The sequence below is a fragment of the Macaca fascicularis genome, chromosome 9, assembly GCF_037993035.2.
Source record: "Macaca fascicularis isolate 582-1 chromosome 9, T2T-MFA8v1.1".
In the NCBI taxonomy this organism is placed as follows: Eukaryota; Metazoa; Chordata; class Mammalia; order Primates; family Cercopithecidae; genus Macaca; species Macaca fascicularis.
In genome coordinates, this window is record NC_088383.1 from 58,875,829 (window position 1) to 58,898,019 (window position 22,191).

Here is a 22,191-nt window from a genome sequence, read left to right on the forward strand (position 1 = left end):
ACTCTTACGCACCAATGTGTGATATACATTCTTAACTATACAGTAACGGAGAGGGGGAAATGCAGATACTGATCGAAAGACGTCAAATGGGAGGTCATGGTAAGAAGGCCTCACACCTATGAGAGAAAATCAGATTCCCTAACAGAAGACTCTGGACCCAGGGCACCTGTGCTGAAGGAGCAGGGCCTTCAGGATCGCTCAGAGAGCTGCAGCCTTGCCCCCTCTGAGAGCAGTCCTAACCATTGCCCCAGGCAACCTCAAACCCTCCTGCACCCCAGAACTTCAAAGGCCACCGGGGACCATAAAACTGCTTTCACATGTTCTTTCTCACACAGGACAAAGTAGGGGATATAATTTTTAAAACCCCAGCCCAAGCTTCACTTGTCAGCGTTGATTCAGGGATTGTGAATCACTTAGAACTCTATGGAACTATTTAAGCATCTCCTTACTGAGAAACTGGGGCTCAAAAAAGATTCTTCCTCCCAGTATCTGGTGCCGGTTTTCACATATCTTTTGTAACCCTAGATTTAGTCCCTTTTTGTCAAAGACCAGTTTAAGTTACTATAGATGTAGCATTCAATCTTTGTTTCAATATAACATTTTGCTACAAGAGAAATCCATTCTCATTAAAGAAAAATGGAAAAATACAGGTAAAAATAAAGTATAACTTTAGTAACATTTTTATATATTTCATTTTGGGTTTCTTCTATTTATGTCTAAATATTCATAAAGAGATAGACATGTAGAAATCGACTTCATCCATTTGAGATTTGTGCACAATTTTGTAAGTTTTTAAAATTTTTTCAACTTTTAGATACAGGGGGTACATGGGCAGGTATGTTGAATCTTTTCTTAAACGTAACATTTTACATAGAGCCTCTTCCCACGTGATTTGTTGATTGTCTGAGCATTTTGTCTTGAATCAGGAAATCTCTCCCTTGAGCAGTGATTTCTACTTTCATGGCCAAAACTTTTTCAATGCTGAGAACTGAAATTGCTAGCTTCCCCTGTCTGCATTTGGAGTGGGAACTTCATCTCCAAAGGCTGTGGAATCCTGTCTCCTCTAGCCCTGCAACCCCAGCATTAAACTGGTACCAAGTGCTTCCCTCGGCAGCCCCATGCCCTCCTCCAGCATCCCCCTCAACACCCCAGGTTGTATTTGTGCCTTCAGGGTAGCACCACAAGCGAAGAGGACCTGCCCTTTTTCGCTTCATGACCAGAGCTGAAGGGCAGGTAAGGCGAGTTAGTGCACGGATTCTAAGAAAAACCGGAGAAGCTTCTGGGAGATGCCTGTGCCCAGAGCCCTGTGTTTCAGTTCGGATTAGAGGCAAATGATGCCTGAATCAGCATTGCTGGGAAAAATCACTGAGGTTTCCTCTGAGCCGTGGGATTGGGGAGTGTGGGGGACAGGTGAGGTAGAGGGAGGAGATTATAGGGTTATTCTGCCTTCTGTATTGTTAATGTTTTTAGTGATGGAATTGATTTTTACTTCGTATTCTGTATTATTAATGTTTTTAGTGGTGGAATTGATTTTTACTTCGTATGTAAGTGTGTGTTAGGAGTACTTTTCAAACAAAAACTTAAAATAAAATCAAGGCCGGACACTGTGGCTTTTGCCTATAATCCCAGCACTTTGGGAATCCAAGGTGGGTGGATTTGCTTGAACACAGGAGTTCGAGACCAGCCTGGCCAACATGGTGAAGCCTCATCTCTACAAAAAATACAAAAATTAGCCAGGCTTGGTGGCATGCGTCTGTAGTCCCAGCTACCCGAGGGGCTGAGGCAGGAGGATCACCTGAGCCCAGGAGCTAGAGGCTGCAGCGAGCCTAGATCACACCACTGCACTCCAGCCTGGGTGACAAAGTGAGACCGTGTCTCAGAAAATAAAGATTTTGACATAGAAGCCACCTGTCTATGTGGCCTTATCCTCCTCTGTCACTGATTAAGAAGAACTTTCTCTTTGGAAATGTCTGAAGAATGTACTGTCATCCTCCTCCTTCGCCTCCCTCTCTCTTGAGCACGCACCTCCCGTCCCAGAAGCAGGAGACACAGCTTGCTCCCCATCAAAGGCAAAAGTGCCCTGTGCTTCAACGTGCTAGACATTCGGGTGCCTTCATGCTTTTAAAATACCACTGATTAAATCACATTTTAAGTTTTATAAGATGCCAAGTCAATGTCATTATTATTAACATGTAAAGAAAGTGTCTTTTAGAATAAAGTTAGAAGCATAGCTGTGTCTTAATTATTTGTTTTTGTTTTTGAGACAGAGTCTTGCTCTGTCACCGAGGCTGGAGTGCAGTGGCGTGACCATGGTTCACTGCAACCTCTGCCTCCTGGGTTCAAACGGTCCTCCTGCCTCAGCCTCCTGAATAGCTGGGGTTACAGGCACTTGCCACCAAGCCCAGCATGAGCGTGGCATGAGCCACACCGAGCCTGGCCCTAAACTGTCTTTAAATGAAATTTGGAATCTCTAAACTTTTTCCATTTACTTCTAAAATTTAAAAAGAACAGATTTTCAAGGGGCCTTCCTGGGTTCCTGCCTGGGGCCTTATTGGCTATATCTGCTCCCTTGGTAGAATTGCCCTTAAAATCTGACGATTGGCTGGAGGCTGTGGCTCACACCTGTAATCCCAGTGTTTTGGGAGGCCAAGATAGGACATTTGCTTGAGGCCAGGAGTTCCAGACCAGCCTGGGCAACATAGTGAGACCTCATCTCTACAAAAAGTAAAAAATTAGCTGAGCACAGTGGCATGCTCCTATAGTCCCAGTTACTTGGGAGGCTGAGGTGGGAGAATGGCTTGAACCCAAGAGTTCAGGACTTCAGTGAGCTACAATCACACCACTGCACTCCAGCCTGGGTGACAGTGCGACCCTGTCTCAAAACACAAACAAACAAAAAAACCCTGATAATCCTTGCAAGAGGGCCATATATAAGGGAACTGTGTGAAAAATCAGCTCCCAGGTAGGTTGCTGGGACGTCTCAGTGGTGTGGAGACGAAGGGAGGACTGAACACATGGTGCTGAGGGAGGACTGGACACATGTCCTGAACAAAACCACACTGGGATTTGTTACTCTGGTTCCCCGCTTCAGACCTTCATCCCCAGCCCTGCAAGCATTACAGTTAGAGAAAGAGAACATCTCAACTGGTGACAACCGACAAACGCCCTGGAGGTGTAAGATTTCCACTAAAAACACAACAGTTGGCCAAATCCAGGTAAAAGACAAGAAAATGCTAGCCCAGGTCTTGGACATAAGGCATGGAGAACTATTCTTCCCATACTGTCTGAACATTGAAAAGGCTGGTGGAAGGGAGCTTCCTGTGAGACGGTGTAATCAGGCGCTCTAGTGGCAGCTGTGAGTGGATGCGCCCACTCATAGGATGGGGTACTGCACTTCTGCCCCGTGCAAATCAGAGCACACACACGAGGCCTCCAGAGTCAGACAGCAGCAGACTGAGGGCACCACACTGGTGTAAGACAACAATAGGCTGGACAGCGTAGTGAGTGCCAGGGACGTGGGGAGCAGGCAGCTAGGCTAACAGCGGTGGCGGCAGCTCAGCTCTAGTGATGCTGCTGTGCAGGGTATCAATCTTCTGAATTGTTCCAGAAAAGCTGGAAATCTGGATTTTTATTAGAAACTTTTGGTTTTGAAATGTTGTTCAATTTTTCTTTTTAGCCAACAGTAAAATTTTACTGAAAGGCATTTTTAAAACAGCCCAATAATATGTCAAGATTTATCATTTTTTTTCTCGTGTTAACTTTTTATTTTGGTGGCTTGATCTTTTTTTTTTTTTTTTTTTTTTTGACAAGGCCTTGCTCTATTGCCCAGGCTGGAGTGAGTAGCATAGTCACAGCTCACGGCAGTCTCAAACTCCTGGGCTCAAGCAATCCTCCTGCCTCAGCCTTCCGAATAGCTGGGTCTACAGGTGCATGCCACCATTCCAGGATATTTTTTCTTATTTTTTGGTAGAGATGGCTTCTATGTCACCCAGGCTGGTCTCGAATTCCTGGGCTCAAGCAATCCTCCTGCCTCAGCCTCCCAAAGTGCTGCGATTACAGGCACAAGCCACCACACCCAGTATGGTGGCTCAATTAAAAAAAAATGGTGCCAACTGAAAAAGCAGAACAACCACATTTGTGGCCCATTACTATGATGATCACCTGCTCCTGATCAAGGAGCATGGGACACCCCTTGCATGGGACACTCCAGTTTATACCTTTGGTCTGAAAGTCATTTTCTTTTTTTTTTTTTTTTTGAGACGGAGTCTCACGCTGTTGCCCAGGCTGGAGTGCAGTGGCGCGATCTCGGCTCACTGCAAGCTCCGCCTCCTGGGTTCATGCCATTCTCCTGCCTCAGCCTCCTGAGTAGCTGGGACTACAGGCGCCCGCCACCGCGCCCGGCTAATTTTTTGTATTTTTAGTAGAGACGGGGTTTCACTGTGGTCTCGATCTCCTGACCTTGTGATCCGCCCGCCTCGGCCTCCCAAAGGAAAGTCATTTTCCACATGAATTCCACCATCACCTTTCCCACAAGGCCCCTGGCTCTCCCGTCCACAGCTGTAGTGTGTGCAGACTACTCTTGTTTTAAGGAAACCACTTGACCCAACCTTTTAGTTATGCAAATGAAAAAGCAAAGACTCTTTGCAGATCTATGAAATAAAGACACTTGAGAAGCTGCGACCTAAAAAGCCTGACTGTTCCTGTGATCAGGTACAAGGTGGCCCAGCTGTAGGCAGAGCTCGTCCCCCAGATCAGGTTTTCTGAGGGGAAGAGCCTCCAGGAAGATGTGAGCCTACTTTGCCTGCATGGTCACAGGTCTTTGTGAGCATTTGTGTCCCTGTTCTGTGGATGTTCTGTTTAGAGGAAGTCAAGAGCTGAGACCCAGCAGACTCAAGAATGGTGAGTTTGCCCCTCCTCACATGGGAGGAACCTGGCAGGTGAGGCTCAGTCCAGACTGCACCACTGATGTCTCCATAAGAAATACTGAACACCAAAGCTTCTGATCCAAGGAATGCACTGGTATGGCAGGCTCTTGTCAGCAGACTCCAGGCTCCATTCCCATGTTCTGATTTAATGGGTCTGGGAGCAACCCAGGAATTTGCTTCTTTCACATGTGAGCCACCTGATTCCAGCGCACACAGGCCAAATGCACTGAAAGAAGTGGCATCAGGGTGTCAGGACAGGACTATGTTGTCCCTGTAGGTAGCAGTGGGCATTTCCCCCCGAGGGGAATGGGGCTACCCTCTGTCAGTCATTCTGGGAAGGGCTAGGAAGGTTATCCCCCACCCAGACCAGGGAAATGGGATGCTTCTTCCCTCTGGGCCTCATGTTCTTGGGCCTGGATTCCAGGGACACTAGAAGGGCTTAGAAATACTCTGGGTTGGCGGTTTTGAGAGAAGCTGGTCTCTAGAGCATGGCCAGTACCCCATGGGCATATCAACTTCTCCCTGATTCTTATATCTTGCTAACAGTCACAGCACCACTGGAGCTCTGATGTGGAGAGATCGACTCTTCTACTAGATCTGCACCTACTCCTAGGGTGGAGGAAGGCCTGGCAGAAGAGAATATACTCCCAGGGTGAGCACAGCAGCAGCAGCAATGGCCTTCAGAGTCTCACCCTGGAACCTGCTGGAAGTGAATCCAGGCAGTGTGGACTCCCAGAGCCCAGAATTACGAGGGAAACCACTGGGCATGCAGCCCCCACCACTCCTGTCCAGAGTGAAAGCACGTTAGATGATGCAGGCTGGTCCTTTGACCACACAGGAGGACTTGGGGTTTTATTGCTAATCTGCCACTTGTACCCTGAACCAGGAAGAGTCAGGCCGCATTTGGGATATATATATGTGTATATATATATGCACATAAATGATGTGCCTTTATTGACATATCTATTTTTTAAAATATGCATTTACATTAGTGGGTCTTTTTCTTTGGATACAAAGCAATACAGGTACTCCTCACTTTACAGACAGGTGTGCTCCAGTGGAGGGCAGCAGTCAAACGTGACTCTTGAGAGAGAGGAGGGGAATTGAGAGAAAGGGCACAGCTCCCTAAGGGTGTATCAGGTTTCGGCTCATTCAATCTGCAGACACTTTCAGCAGAGGCTGATATGGTCACCCGGGGAGGGAACCTGCAGCTAACTGCACCTCTATCACTGATGTGAGTGTGTGCTAAATGTTGGAAAACTAGGTTGAGAATCAGAGCTATATGTTTTGTACAAATTGCTGCGTTTTTTATTAACTTTTATTTTACACTTAGAAGTATATTTCTGAGTTGCTATAACTATTGTACTACAAATTGTTCCCCAAGTCATTGTGATTTTTCATACCTTTTAAGTCTGACCACTGACCCAGACCTTATTCTACACACATACAATCAGGGTACCCCAAATTTGTCATAGTTCCTCAAAGTAAAACATAGTTTCTTCTCTGCCTTCCTTGTGCTGCTTCCTCCTCATGGAAGGCCATGCTGTGTTCTCTGGTTGACAGACTCTTACCCAGCCTTCAGGTCCCTTGTCACCTATCAGGCCCTCCTTGAAGCCTGCACTGCCCTCCCACCACTCCCACTGCCGTGGCACCACAGATGACCTTGGTGGAGCATCACATGCCGGCAACACTGGCTTGCTGGTCTCTCCAGTGACTCTGTGTGATGAACCCATCAATGACGATCTCTTCTCTTTGCCTTTGTGCTCTGGATGAGAAGGGTCAAAATCAGCAGCACGTTGAATAATGGTGGAAGAAATAACAGTAGTCGACCGGGTGTGGTGGCTCACACCTGTAATTCCAGCACTTGGGAGGCTGAGGTGGGGGGATCACTTGATGTAGGGAGTTTGAGACCAGCCTGGCTAACATGGTGAAACCCCGTCTCTGCTAACAAAAATTAGCCAGGCATGGTGGTGGACACCTGTAATCTCAGCTACTCGGGAGGCTGAGGTGGGAGAATCACTTGAATCCAGGAGGCGGAGATTGCAGTGAGCCAAGATTGCACCACTGCACTCCGGCCTGGGCCACAGAGTGAGACTGCATCTCAAAAGAAAAGAAAGAAAAGGAAGCAAAGGAGGGAGGGAAGGAGGGAGGAAGAAGAAAGGAAGAGAGGGAGGGGGGGACAGTGGTCAAAACCACTGGGAAGTTGGGGTGGTTAATTGTATGTAACCAATTGACTGGGCCATGGGGTGCCTAGGTATTTGATCAAACATTATTCTGGGAGTTTCTGTGAGGATGTTTGTGACTGAGATTACTATTTGAATCACTAGACTGAGTAAAGCAGATTCCACCCCCACTCAAGGTGGGAGCCTCATCCAGCCCATACCTCATCCAAATCTGAATAGAGCAAAAGGTGAGATTTGGGGAAATTTGCTTTCTCTGCCTGACTGGCCTCAAGCTGGGATGTTGGTCTTCTCCTGCACTTGAACTGGGACTTACGCCACTGGCTGTCCTGGTTCCCAGGTCTTCATATTTGGACTTAAACTACCACCTACTCTTGGGTCTCCAGCTTTCAGCCAGCAGCTAGCAAGCCTTCTCAGCCTCCATAATTGTGACAATTCCATACAGATACAGGTTTAGCTATAGATGTAGATATAGACTATATAGATATACATATAGATCTCCTATTGGTTCTGTTTCTCTGGAGAACTCTGACTAATACAGAAGTCAAGAATTAAGGCTGCTCCTCAGTCCCAGAGCCTCTGACTCCAACTACCTCTGCTAACCACCATCTAAGCATGGAGTGTTCTGGTCCATGATGTCTACCAAGTTCCAGCCACCAGATATATGTTGCAGGTATCTGGAAGGAGGAAGGGACAAAAAGAGGGGTTTGCCTTGCTCCCCTTTTTTTTCTTTTTTCATCAGAGGCCTACAAGGACAGTGTACCCCGCCCCGCTCCCTCGAGGGGAGGGGGAGTGCCGGGGGCCTCCTCCTTACTCTACACCTCTCATGTCTCTTCACCATGCCAGACTAGAGTCAAGCTCAACAAGGTCTTCTTTCCCCGCCGATTCCACCAAGCCCCTTCCCTTGGCTGTGGTTTCACTGGAGAGTAGGTAGGGACCATGAGAATCTCCACTTCATTAATTCACACACATCACTAATTAGATGACAAGGCATTCAGCTACTTAAGAGAGTCATAGTTACTCCTTTACCTGCATTTCATTGAATTTCTTCACTTTGGCATTCAGAGCACTGGGCAGAAATTATATCATGTCAACACCCACCACGGGTCTTTGCAATACCCCCTCCCTTTTAAGAAGAATTATCAGAATCCTCACAGAGCCTCCATTTGCATGACCAAACCTAGCTATGAAAAGGACTGAAAATTGGAGCTGTTTAGCCAAGCAGCAGCATTCCGCTAAAATATCTTGTTAGTAAACAGATGGGAGGAGCCCATGCATGGTGGCCAGCAGCCCCAGCCACACACTGGCACAAGATACGTGCTCACAGAATACCTGCTACATGCAGTGAAGGGAACTCGGTCACCACTAAGGGCTTGTGATGCCTGGTCTTGTGATAAACTGAGTGCTTTAGATCTGGGGACATTTCTAGACTGTTCTAAAGTCCTCTCATCATAACTCCTTCTTCCTGCTGGATACAACAGGCAGACTCATCATAAAACATCAACATTCCCTAATTAATATGTAAATGTAATGTTATTCCAATAAAAATGCCAACAAGACTTTTTGAAAACAAGACAACCTGATTATAAAGTTTATATTGAAATATGAATAATAGCAGCCAAAACTAGAATCGAAATCTAAAAATTGACAAACAGAGAAATGTAGTATATGATAAAGGGCCTTTCAAATCACTAGAGAAGAGCACTCACTCTTAAAATGTGGTTAGGACAATTGGACCACCATCTAGAGGAGCAACTCCATTCCCACCTGTCTCTATCCTACTATAAACTCCAGATGGATCAAATACTTACATGTAATAAAGAAAATCACAAACTTGAAATTTTTCATAAACTTGGAATAAAGAAGGCCTTCCTAAACATGACTCAAAACCCAAAGACATAGAAAAAAAAATTATTAAATTCAACCTCATAAGAAGAAAAGTGGTTTTGTGTTTTTAAAAACAAAGCAAATCACATCAAAAGTGAAAATACTTGTGGAAGAAGGCATTTGCAACTAATATTGTTAACCTACAGAGAGCTCCCACAAATCACTAAGAAAAAGGCTAACAGCCCACAGAAAGAAGACAAAAATGTAAGGAGACAATTCACAGAAAAGGAAACATAAATGGTACAGAAACAGAGGAAAATATGTTTAACCTCATTCTTAATAAGATCAATGCAAATTGAAGCTGAGATACTAGGCCAGGCGCAGTAGCTCACAATCCCAGCACTTTGGGAGGCTGATGTGGGTGGATCACTTGAGGTCAGGAGTTTGATACCAGTCTGACCAACATGGTAAAACCCTGTCCCTACTAAAAATACCAAAAAAATTAGCTGGGCATGGTGGTGCACGCCTGTAACCCCATCTACTCAGGAGGCCGAGGTGGGAGAATTACTTGAACCCAGGAGGCAGAGGTTGCAGTGAGCCAAGATTGTGCCACTACACTCCACCCTGGGTGGCAGAGCGAGGCTCTGTCTCAAAAATAAATAAATAAATAAATAAATAAATAAATAAATAAACAAACAAGGAAATACTAAATCAAAAAATGTTATAGGACTCTGTGTTGGTAAGGATATGGTAAACAGGCACTTGTGCTTGATAGAGGCAGAGTAAGTTGACAAAATGTCTACAGAGCAATCTGGCATTGTCAAAAAAATCTAAAGCATATATCTTTATACCTCTCTAAAGGGATTTGTTCTAAAGATACTATCTAAATCTATACAACAAATTTATGTGCATACAAGGAAATGCTTGCAATAACAAAAGATTGAAAGTTGCCCTGTGTCACTAGCAAGGGCCTGATTAAATAAACCCTGGTTCATTCATTCAGTGGAATTCTATGTGTCCAGTCAAAAGAATGAGAGAGACCTTTGGAGTACTGTTATGGAAAGTTCTCTAAAATATATTGCTAGGGTCAAAAAAGTATGGTGTGGAGGAATGTATATACTGTTATGATTTATGAAAAAATGAGAAAGAACATATGGGTATGCATTGAATCTGCTTAAAATAGCAAGAAACAGGAAGAAGCTACCTCTAGAGAGGGAGGCCTGGGGTGGGAGAGGGACAGCAGTGAGCAGGAGATCTTTCACTATACATCCTTTTTATCTTTGAAAATTTGTATATATTACCCATTCAAAAATAATGTTTTAAAAATAAAGCAGTTGTGTTTAGATTGACAAAGAAGCCAGACCCTAGCATAGCAGAGGGCCATGGAAGATATGAGAAACAGGAATCAACTGGAAGACTGTTTGGACTAATAAGATAATTCAGTTTGGAGAAAGATCCAAAAGTCACTTGCCTCAAGAAATGGTGCAGGGACAACTGGATAGCCACAGGCAAAAGAATGAAATTGGACCCCTCCCTCACACCATATACAAACATTAACTCAAAATAGATCAAAGACCTATATGTAAGAACCAAAATTATAAAACTCTTAGGAAAAAACCTACGGCTAAATCTTCATGACCTTGTATTTGGCAAGGGTTTCTTATATATTAAACCAAAACACAAGCAACAAAAGAAAAAATAGATAAATTGGACTTCATCAAAATTAAAAATATTTGTCTCTCAAAGAACACCACCAAGAAAATGAAAAAATAACTCACAAAATGAGTTTTTACAAATCATATATCTGATAAAGTATTTGTATCTAAAATAAAGAGCTCTTACAGCTCAATAATAAAAAGACAAATAGCTCAATTTAAAAACAGGCAAAGAATGGGAAAACCATTTCTCCAAAGAAGACATACAAATGGTGACAAGCACAGGAAAAGATGCTCAGCATCATCAGAGGGAAATGCAAATCAAACCCACAATGACATACCATTTCACACCCACAAATATGGGTTCTATCAAATAGTCAACAAGTGTTGGTTGATGAGGATGTAAAGAAATTAGAACCCTCATACACTGCTGGTGAAATGGTAGATGGGTAGCCACTTTGGAAAACAGTCTGGCAACCCCTAAAAAAGTAAAACTTTGACCCAGAAATTCTATTCCTAGGTATATACCCAAGAGAAATGAAAACATATGTTGACACAAAAAGCTGTACACAAGTCTTTATAGCAGCATTTATTGATAGCAGCTGAAGTTGGAAATAACCCAAATGTCCACCAAATGATGAATAAACAAAATGTGGTCTATCCATACAATAGAATATTGTTCCAACATAAAAAGGAATGAAGTTCTGATATATACTACAACAGGCATGAACCTTGAAAATGTCATTCTAAGTAAAGGAAGACCATGTATTGTATAAGTTCATTCATACGAAGTGTCCAAATAGGCAAACATTTGGAGACAGAACGCGGATTAGTGGTTGCACAGCACTGGGGGAAGGGGGACTGAGAAGATGAGGGCTAAAGAATAAGGTGTTTCTTTTTTTTAACATGATGAAAATGTCCTATAATTGATTATAGTGATCGTTGTACAAGTTCATGAACATAGTAAAATCCATTGAATTGTACGGTTTAAATGGATGAATTGTACATATGTGAATTATACCTAACTGTCAAAAAAGTCAGTTGCCTCCTCCCTCCAAACTATTTGAACAACATTAAAGGCACGGATACAGTGTTTACATCTATCTGTATGTACTGGTTTTGCAAAGATGTCCATATCACATTTACATGAACAATTTTCTGGTGTGTGTATAGTGTGTGCACAAGCAAATATATGCCAGCAAGAATATTCTTGCCCAAGGTTACCTGAAAGCAAGATGAGTAGGTAGGAGCATAGGAGGAAAACACTCCTTTACTCCTATGTTGTTTGATTTTTTTTACAATGAGCACATGCTACTTTGTTAGCACACAACAAAAACTAATAAAAAACAAAAATTGAGCTCCTTTGCTGGCATTCATCAATGATCAAGCCCTGGTCACGTGCCTCACATGGACCATCTCAGATGTAACTCCTGTCCGTTAATCCTCACAAGAGCCCTACACACCCTATACAGTGTTTTCTCCATTTAACAGGTGGGGAAACTGGGTCTTAGTGGAGGTGAGGGACCTGACCAAGCTCACTCACACAGGAGAGAAGTGGCCAAGCCTGGGAGCACAACCCATATCCACAGGATGGACCCCAGTGCTAAGCTTTCCCACTCCATCCCTTCCCATTGCTGGAATGGGACTCAAGCTATTTTTGTAATTTCCCCAAAACTGACCTTAGGAAGTCTACTTCACCATAATCAATGACAAGCACAACCAACTACAGTGCCCATATACAATTAACCAGGTTCATGCAAAAATTCTCAGGTTTCACCAGAACTTAGGCAACAGCCTAAATAACACCAAATAAGATTCAGAGCAGCTGGTGATCGGGCTCCAAGACTTGACTGATTCTTGTTTTTAAAATGTTCCAGTCATTTAGCTGTTCATTAGAAATTCAGCATCACTGGGGAAATGGGTTAAATGAGCTAAATACCCAATTCATAATGGAAAAGTATCTTAAGCCACTTGTTGATTGCTGTCTTTTCTGAAGCAAGCATGGAAGCCAGCTAGCATGCAACATTTGAATAGTGTGTGCTTCTTGGGAACTGTCTTCAGAAGGATATCCATTTTCCTCTGTTTTGAAAATGCTTCCAAAGCATCTAATAGTATCTCAGTGGTTTTCCTTAGAAATGGAAGGAAAAAAAACCATTGGCCTCATTGTATTTTTAACTGTCTTAAAGTTTTTCTCAATTTGCTACATACATTAGTGCTTTATAAGAAGGGTACCAGTATTAGTGCCCGGAGTTCTAAGTGTTTCTAAATGTATTTCTGTACACCACTCAAGTATTGGCCTCTCTTCTGGTTCTGTTCATGTGTTCTCCCCTGCACACTCTATGGTCATATCCACAGCTTTGGCTCTACTTCCCAACATCTTTCTCCAGCCCTGATTTCTTTGTTATGTGCTAGATCCCAAATCTGAAAGGTTAAGTCAGGAAATGTTCATCTTCAAGCAGTTTAAGCCAGCTGCAATCGGCTTAAGAATATAGGAAATATATCGGTTTGTATACCTGAAAAGTCCAGCTATAGGCATAGCTGGATATGAGTGTTCAGTCAATGACAGCAGGACTCTGTCTCCATCTCTTGATGCTGCTTTCTTCTCTATTGTCTTTGTTCTCAAGCAAGCTCACCCCAAGTAGTGACAAGAGGACCATCAGCAGCTCCAGGCTGACATTTCACTAGCTTAGCAGCCCGTGTGGGATGAAAGCCTTTCCTTTGCAATATTTCCCACTATTGCATTGTATTATATTGTTTTATATTGGCCCCAATTGGATCATGTGTCCATTTCCAAACCAATCTCTGTGATCTGGGTTGGCCAGGCCTGGATCACATGCTCATTTCTGAACTAGAAAAGAGGGAAACTCAGCCCTACTGAAATCAGCAGGACAGATTGTGGGAAAGGGGTTCATTTCACAAAAGGAAAATGGTGGGTCTGTTTCCAGAATAAAGGTGAACAGATACTGAGTTCCCCAAAACAAAAATTGTCCCACATCTCCCGAACCTCTCCAGCTGGATGTCCCACAGACAACTTATGGCAAACCGAACACGTTTCTCCCAGCTCTGAGTCTCTACAACTGTATTCCCGTGTTGAAGTGATGATCGATTAACTACTTCCCCAATTTGGAAACTTGGGGACAGCCTCACCATCTTCTGAAGTAAACTTATCTGCCCTTTTCTCAACAATGCCAGTGCTTTCGCCCTGCTTTGGGATTTGGCGTCTCTTCCCCAGGCTGTTTCACTGGATTCCTATCTCGTTACTCTGTCTCCATTATCTCTTTACTCTGTCTCCACTATCTCCTCCTGCAAACCACTCTCCACATGGCTGCTAAAATCATCTTTCCCAAGCATTGATCTGCCCCTGTTTCTTCCCTGTGCATTTGTTATTTTTTGGTTTTCCATCGTCATGTTCTACTTGGGGACCTCTCCACACTGTGAGCTTGGTGGAAACAGTCTTGACATGAGCAAGTAACACACGCTCCACCAGGGGGATGCACTGGCCCCAGACCTCAACTCTAGGGCTTGTGGCACATGGATGGTAAGAGAATGAATGATGTGTTCTGTGGGTCTGGCAGCGGCAGCTACATCCAGCTTCTGGGGTCAGCCAGGGCAATCATGGCAGCCACGACATCCAGCATCTAGCAAGGTTAATGGGGTAAGCTGCCATTTCTGGCCTCAGCAGCGTGACCATGGGCTCCTTCCAGGTCTGGTTTTGTGGTGTGACATGGGCTGAACCTCTGGATTCAGAGCCTCTCCTTGTGTCCCCGTATTTTATCCAGCCTGCTTCTCCAGCCTTCTAGGCAATTCCTTGAGATCCTGTTTTCCTCTCAAACAATTCCTTTTGAGACTATCTCAGCCAGAGCCAGCTCTGTTGCTCACAGCTATAAACCTTGACCGAGACACTCCTGAGTGGTTTCAGAAGAAAATCTAAACACTTCAGCCAGGCATAAGAGACCCTTTATGATCTGAGCCTCACTCACCTGTTCCCTGGCCCATTGCCCACCCCACAGCCCTAAGTGATTAGCTAAGCAGGCCTTTCACATTTACAGGCCTCTACCCTCCTCTCATCCCCTTCTCCACCTGGTAAATGCTGCCCAACTCAAGTAGCGACTCCTGCCATCATCTTTCCCCTCCTCCCTTCTCTCCTAGCAGAATGGTGGGCTCCCTCCTCTGGTCCCCTGCAGCCTCGCTCTGCATAGGCTCTGATGAATGCTTGGCACCCTATATCTCTGTGTGTGTGTGTGTGTGTGTGTGTGTGTGTGTGTGTGTGTGTGGTCTTGGGAGGGTCATAGAGCTCCTCAAAGCAACAGCATGTCATCTCCCCCCGCCCCCCACCACGTCTTTGTGCCTCCTACCCTAGAGTCCAGCACAGCACTTGTCCCATAGTGAGCCCTCAACAAACACACAATTAACAAAGGATGGAAATCAATGCTCCATCCTGCCAGCCCTGGACACAACACCCAACAGTTGCTTGAGGGCCAGTGTGGCATTCTTAATAAAGTATGTTGGAAAATGTTTGAATGTCTCGGGGAAGAGTGCTTACTACAAATTATTGCGGACATTTCCATGGCATCTCTCTTGGGGATTATCAGTTGACCGGCTGGGAAAGCTGTCTCTCTCAGGTTCTGGTGGCTGGAAAAGCCTTGTGACTGTGGAGCAGGGAAGACGTGGCTGTCTCTTTTGGCCACTGTGGTGGACAGGGGCTGCTGCTGTCGCTGCCTCCCTGCCTCTCCCCACTCTCAGCCTACGTGGTCCCCTGGACTCCACGCCTTGCCTTACTGCAGCTGAAACTCCTGTCCAGTCAGAGCACATCGTCCAGGCCACAGCAATCAGCTTTTCTTAGGCCAGTGTGAGTTAGACTTCCTACCACTTATAATAAGAACTGAAATGGTTTTTGCTACATCAGCCACTAAACTCAACAGTGGGTGCCCAGCAGGATTAAGTGGGCCTCCTCTTACACAGGAAAGAGGCGGCTCCCTGCAGCTCCTGGCACACCCAGCTCTAGTCCAGGACTTGAGTCCCCCACACCCCGCTGTAGGAGCTGACTGCTTTAGCTCCACATTTTCCCCCTCACCCCAGGCTCTTCTCTGTCTCACCCACCCCAGCCCAGCCCTTCCTTCCTTCTCCCCATTCCCCAGGGCTCTGCCTCCTCCCCCTTTTCAGGAGTAAACACTTTCCTGTTTTCTCCTCCGGCTAATGCCTCCTCACAGCTAATGCCTCCCTGTGTTTGATTCCAGGCAGGCATAGACCACAGTTCTGGAAACTTCACCCTGTTACCTGCTGTGAGCGAGGAAACCATGGCATGGGCGTTATGGATGTTTATAATTTCTCAGCAACCTATGAGCTAACAGGCCTTGCTATCCAGATTCTTAAAACTGTGTTTCAGAGAGTGAAGTCGCTTGCCCATGGCCCCAAGGCTGGCTGGGGGCAGAGTCAGGGCTCACACCCAGGTCCGCGTGAGCCAGATGAAGCTGAGATGGGCGAGCAGAGTGCTGATGAGCAAAAGAGGAGGCAGCGGAGGAGCCGAGAACACACAGATTCACTTCATGAGACGTGGAGAAGGTGCTAGAACATGTAAGGGCTTTTAGCCAAAGTACAAACGTCTATATTGTAGAGGTTGTCCTGAAAAAACTGTAACTGTGAAATATTTGGGAAAATAACCCCCTTTTCCAATATGTTGTTCAGTTTGTCACAGTGACTGTTGCCATTTTCCAGACAGCTTGACTTGCATGTTATATGACTTATGGCCCCTCCCAGTGTGCAGTTGCCAGCACGGACAGCTGCTGTGTCCTTCAAAGCACACATTTCAACAGGCTCTAAGATCCCAGCAAAAAAGCGCCCCAAATCCCTTTACTGCACAAGACAACCTTGGGCACGCCTATGTGTAAGCAAACGCTTAGAGGGTTGCTCTGATGGAAATATGTGTGTCATTTTATGGAAGGGGGGCATAGGAAAAAGAAAAGATTGCCGTCTTCTTTGTCAGCCACACAATATGCACAGCTCAGGGGTGGAGATGCAGAGCCGGGATGTGAATGCCCGCTCCCCTCTTGCTGTTTGTAGTATTGAAAACGTACTCAGCCTCTCAATTCTCAGTTTTCTCACCTATAAAATGGGGGTGGCAATAACATGTCCCTGCTGAGGCTATTATGAGGATAAAATGAAATACTGTAAGGAGCTGAGCCCACTGGCACACAGTTAAGCCAGCAGTAAATGTGAGAGACCATCATTCCAGGGTTTTTTGTTTGGGTTCTCATTTTTACTCAAAGGACATATATTGCTTTTCCACCATGAAAAACATGAAGTTTGGTTTTTAGGATCATCTACAATAAAGCAGCAGCATTTGGGTTTTGTTTGTTTGTTTATTTGTTTTTTGGCCTTTCCTTCTGGGCCCAGCAGTCCTGAGAAGGAGGTGACTGCAAGATGTTTTCATCTTACACTTCACCTGAGGAGAGAGGTGACAGAACGCAGAGGCAGATAATGTGTAACGGAGTTCCACCCCAGCCTCCAAATTTTGAGAATTCTTTCTCGTTATGCAGGAAACTTCCCTTGTGTATTTAAAGAGAAAACAGCTCACATCATTCCCTCCCTCCCCCCACCTATGGAGAAAACCCAGTGAGCCCCAACAGACCCACACTGACTGAGCTGGCAGGCACTGAGCCACCGCAAGGACCAAGCACTATGTCGGGGCTCTCCCTGCACTGCCTCAGTCACTTCCCACAGCCTTATGAAAAAGCACCTCAGTCAAGAGGCAGCGTGGCTTAGGGGCTCAGTATACGAACTCTAGACCTAATCGGCCGGATGTGAATCCCAGCTGTGTGACCTTAGGAAAGTTACTTGACCTGTCTGAACCTCAACATCTTAATCAGTAGCATAGAAGTAAAGACATGCCTCATAAGGTATAGTGAGGATTAGGTGGAAGGGATGGAAAACAATGGCGGCTCCCTGGTAAGGAATTGAAATTACTTGATAAATATCAGCTGCTATTATTGTTCTCACACCTACCTGGTAGCAAAGTAGAATGGGCCTCCACAGGTGTTCTGCTCAACATCCAAATCCCCTTCTTCTGGAAACCATACCCCAATTTCGTTTGGCGGCTCCTCCCCCATTCATTGTACACAGTCTTGGGTAAACTGTCAATCAAGTGAACCCAAGAAAGATATGGATAGCCCCCAAAAAATTGCCAATCAGGTATTTTCTCTTGGAACTTGGCTGGGCACAGTGGCTTACCCCTATAATCCCAGCACTTTGGGAGGCTGAGGCAAACAGATCAGTTGAGGTCGAGTTTGAGATTAGCCTGGCCAACATGGTGAAACCCCATTGCTCCTAAAAATACAAAAATTAGCCGGGCGTGGTGGTGCATGCCTGTAGTCCCAGCTACTCAGGAGGCTGAGGCACAAGAATCACTTAAGCCCAGGAGGCAGAGGTTGCAGTGAGCCAAGATCGCCCCATTGCACTCCAACCTGGGCAACAGAGCAAGACTCCATCTAAAAAAATACAAAAAAAAAAAAAAAAATATTTGGGGGCAGAAACAGGACAGAAGTGCAATTTATAACAGGTCAGACATGTCTAGTAACTTTCCTAAGGTCACACGGCTGGGATTCACACCTGGCCAGTTGGGTCTAGAGTTCGTATACTGAGCCCGTAAGCCATGCTGCCTCTGGACTCAGGTGCTTCTTCATAAGACTGTGGTGGGAACTGACTGAGGCGGTGTAGGAAAAGCCCCGACACAGGAGTGGCAGTACAGAAGCTACAACGCTCCTGAGCACTGGCACCAGGGCAGGGAAGGAACCCGGGAGCTTGGCTTTCACAGGGTAATGGGACTAAAAATATCCCACGTGAGGCTGAGGGCTTGCAGCAGTTTCTCTGCTTAAAACCAGGTGTTGGGATGTGGATCTACAGGTCAGGAAATATGGCAGAAACAAACTCTGACCTACCACCTGGAAAACTGGTTTATTTGAGGTTCTGGACCTAAAGAGGAGGCTGGATAAAGAACTTAATCAAGATCTCCTGCTGGCTTCTTGCCTGGACCTAACATCTGTCTAGCATCACCACAGAAGAGAATCCATAAAACTTCATTATAATGTTTAGTCCAAATGAGATTAGATGAGGCTTAGTAAAGACACCACAAACACGAAAAACCGATGCACAAGGCAGGAGAGAGAAGAGAAACAAAACACACAAAAGGCCTAAAACACTCCATTCTAAATAAGCCGGCAAATCAACATTCCAAATATAAGGGAGAATGCAAGTACTAAAAAAGACGGCCAACAAAGTCAACCTCGTTGGAACATGAGCTCACTCCAGACAAAATTAGGTTTATAAAGCAATCTGACAAATGCTTCATAATTATAAGCTGCTCCAAGAGATTTTTTAAATAGCATCCATGAAAAATAAAATACTTTTAAACAGGCAGAAATGAAGAACGTATACTAAAATGAGAGATATCAAGGACACATGAACAATTTCAAAATCTTAGAAAAGTATAGTCATTGACATTTTTAAAAACTCACTAGATAGGATAAACTCTATATAGAAACTAATAGAGAAGAATATGACTGAATTGGAAGATAGTCCTGGAGAATTCACCCATGACAAGACACAGAGACACAGAAATTAAAAGATTCATTTGAAAAAAACAGTTATGAGACCTGACGTCTACTTTGAGATGTTCTAACACCTATCTAACAAGGGTTACAGAAGCAGGGAATGAGAAAAATAGCAAAAAATATATATTTGAAGAGATAATAATTCAATTTATAAAATTGAAGAAAGGGTTCTCAGAGTGCACTATGAATATGGAGCCAGGACAAAGAAAGATAAATCTACACCTAGAGAATCTGTAACAAAACTGAAGAACATCAAGGGTAAAAGAGGAAATGTTAGGCCAGGTGAAATGGCTCACACCTGTAATCCCAGCACTTCGGGAGGTCAAGTGGGTTGATGACTTGAGGTCAGGAGTTCCAGACCAGCCTGGCCAACATGGTGAAACCTCATCTCTACTAAAAATACAAAAATTAGCCAGGCATGGTGGCAGGTGCCTGTAGTCCCAGCTACTGGGAAGGCTGAGGCAAGAGAAGAGCCACTCCAGGAGGTGGAGTTTGCAGTGAGCTGAGATCACACCACTGCACTCCGGCCTGGGCAACAGAGCAAGACTCCATCTCAAAAAAAAAAAAAAAAAAAAGAAATGAAATGAAATGAAATGAAAACGTTAAACCTACCAGAAAGGAACTATAAATTGCTAAGAGTACAACAACTAAACTGATAGAAGACTTTTCATCAGCAAAATGAGAGCCAAGACAATGGAAGAACAATTTTCAAAGGACTGAGGGTTAAAAAAAAAAAAACAAAACTGTCAACTTAGAATTTTATGCCAGATAACTATCATTTATTAGGAGTAATAAAAGAGTTTTTATAACTAAAAGACTAAGAGGGCTTACCACCTATAGATTCTCACTAAAGGCATGGCTTATTTTAAGGGCCACTGGGGGCCGGGCGCGGTGGCTCAAGCCTGTAATCCCAGCACTTTGGGAGGCCGAGACGGGCGGATCACGAGGTCAGAAGATTGAGACCATCCTGGCTAACACGGTGAAACCCCGTCTCTACTAAAAAGTACAAAAAACTAGCCGGGCGAGGTGGCGGGCGCCTGTAGTCCCAGCTACTCAGGAGGCTGAGGCAGGAGAATGGCGTAAACCCGGGAGGCGGAGCTTACAGTGAGCTGAGATCCGGCCACTGCACTCCAGCCTGGGCGACAGAGCAAAAAAAAAAAAAGGCCACTGGGTTTTGCTTTAATCAGGTGTGGTAAGACACACAAACACAGAAACGGCTGTCATGAAGAAAGAAGTTTGTTTTACTCACAGCTAGCTAGAAACAGGAAATACGCATTGCATGGTGGGTCAGGGACAGAGGGAGTGAGGAGGAAATGTGGGTAAGAGCCTTTTTATTACAGTTTCTATGGGAAGAAAAGGACAAAGGAGGGGAAGCAGGCTTAGGACTGGTTGGTTTGATTGGTTTCAGCAAGCTTTTAATCCTCATGGGGAATGAAAAGGGGCTGTCCTTAATTATCTGGTACTGGGCCCTGGGGTGATTAGGGCCTGTGATTGGGGAATGGGCTCTTCATTGGTTGGTTTGCATACAGAAAGCCTATTCTCAGGGGAGTTGTTTACTAACTCCAAAAATTGTTTGGCCCTGGGAGTGGCAGTCCCTCCAGGGTTAGCAATGACCAGAGATGTCAAAGAATCAGAAAATAAAAAACATGATCACAAGATGGGTAGATTGTTTGAGGCCAAGAGTCTGAGACCAGCCTCAGCAACATAACAAAACCCCATCTCTACAAAAAAAATTTTAAAGGTAGACGGGTGTAGTAACAGGTGCCTTGTAGTCCCAGCTACTCCGGAGGCTGAGGCAGGAGGATCACTTGAACCAGGAGTTCGAGGCTGCAGTGAGCTATAATCATACGACTGCACTCCAGTCTGGGCAACAGAGTGAGACTCTGTCTCTAAAAGAAAAAAAAAAGATCAATTACAAAGTTGTATTTCAGTCCAAAGTAAAACAAACTAGGAGGGAAATTGTGGGATTCAAAATACAATGCTAAGCACAAGGATGAATAAAACATCATTAAATTTAATTAACAATAAAAAAATATGGGCGGGCACGGTGGCGCAAGCCTGTAATCCCAGCACTTTGGGAGGCCGAGACGGGCGGATCACGAGGTCAGGAGATCCAGACCATCCTGGCTAACACGGTGAAACCCCGTCTCTACTAAAAAATACAAAAAACTAGCCGGGTGAGGTGGCGGGCGCCTGTAGTCCCAGCTACTCGGGAGGCTGAGGCAGGAGAATGGTGTGAACCCGGGAGGCAGAGCTTGCAGTGAGCCGAGATTGCACCACTGGACTCCAGCCTGGGCGACAAAGCGAGACTCCGTCTCAAAAAAAAAAAAAAAATAGCTGGGCACAGTGGGCTCACACCTATAATACCAGCATTTTGGGAGGCCGGGTCAGGAAGACTGCTTGAGCTCAGGAGTTAAAGCCAAGCCTGGGCAACATGGCAAAACCCCATCTCTTCTTGCACTTTTTGTACAAAAAGTAGAAAAATTAGCAGGACATGGTGGCTTGCATCTGTAGTCCCAGCTACTGGAGAGGATAAGGTGGGAGGATCGCTTGAACCAAGGGAGGTCAAGGCTGCAGTGAGTGGAGATCATGCCAGTGTATGATCCTGTCTCAAAAAAAAAAAAAAAAAGAATATAGTCATATTAAAATAATATAATTTCTGTGTTTAACAATATTATTTTTAGATAAGACTAAAATGGGAGTCATTCAACAAGTTCCTTTGTTAAAGAAGTTAGAAATACTAAACAGATTTCTAAATAAAATCATGCATACAAAAGAATTATTAAGAAGAATGGATACTAAAATGAATATTAATATGTATTGCTTCCAAACCAGCAGATGATAATTTGGATTATAAGAAAATTAAGCTGGGTGTGGTAGCTGACACCTGTAATCCCAGCACTTTGGGAGGCCAAGGTGGGTGGATCATGAGGTCAGGAGTTCGAGACCAGCATGGCCAACATGGAGAAACCCCGTCTCTCCTAAAAATACAAAAATG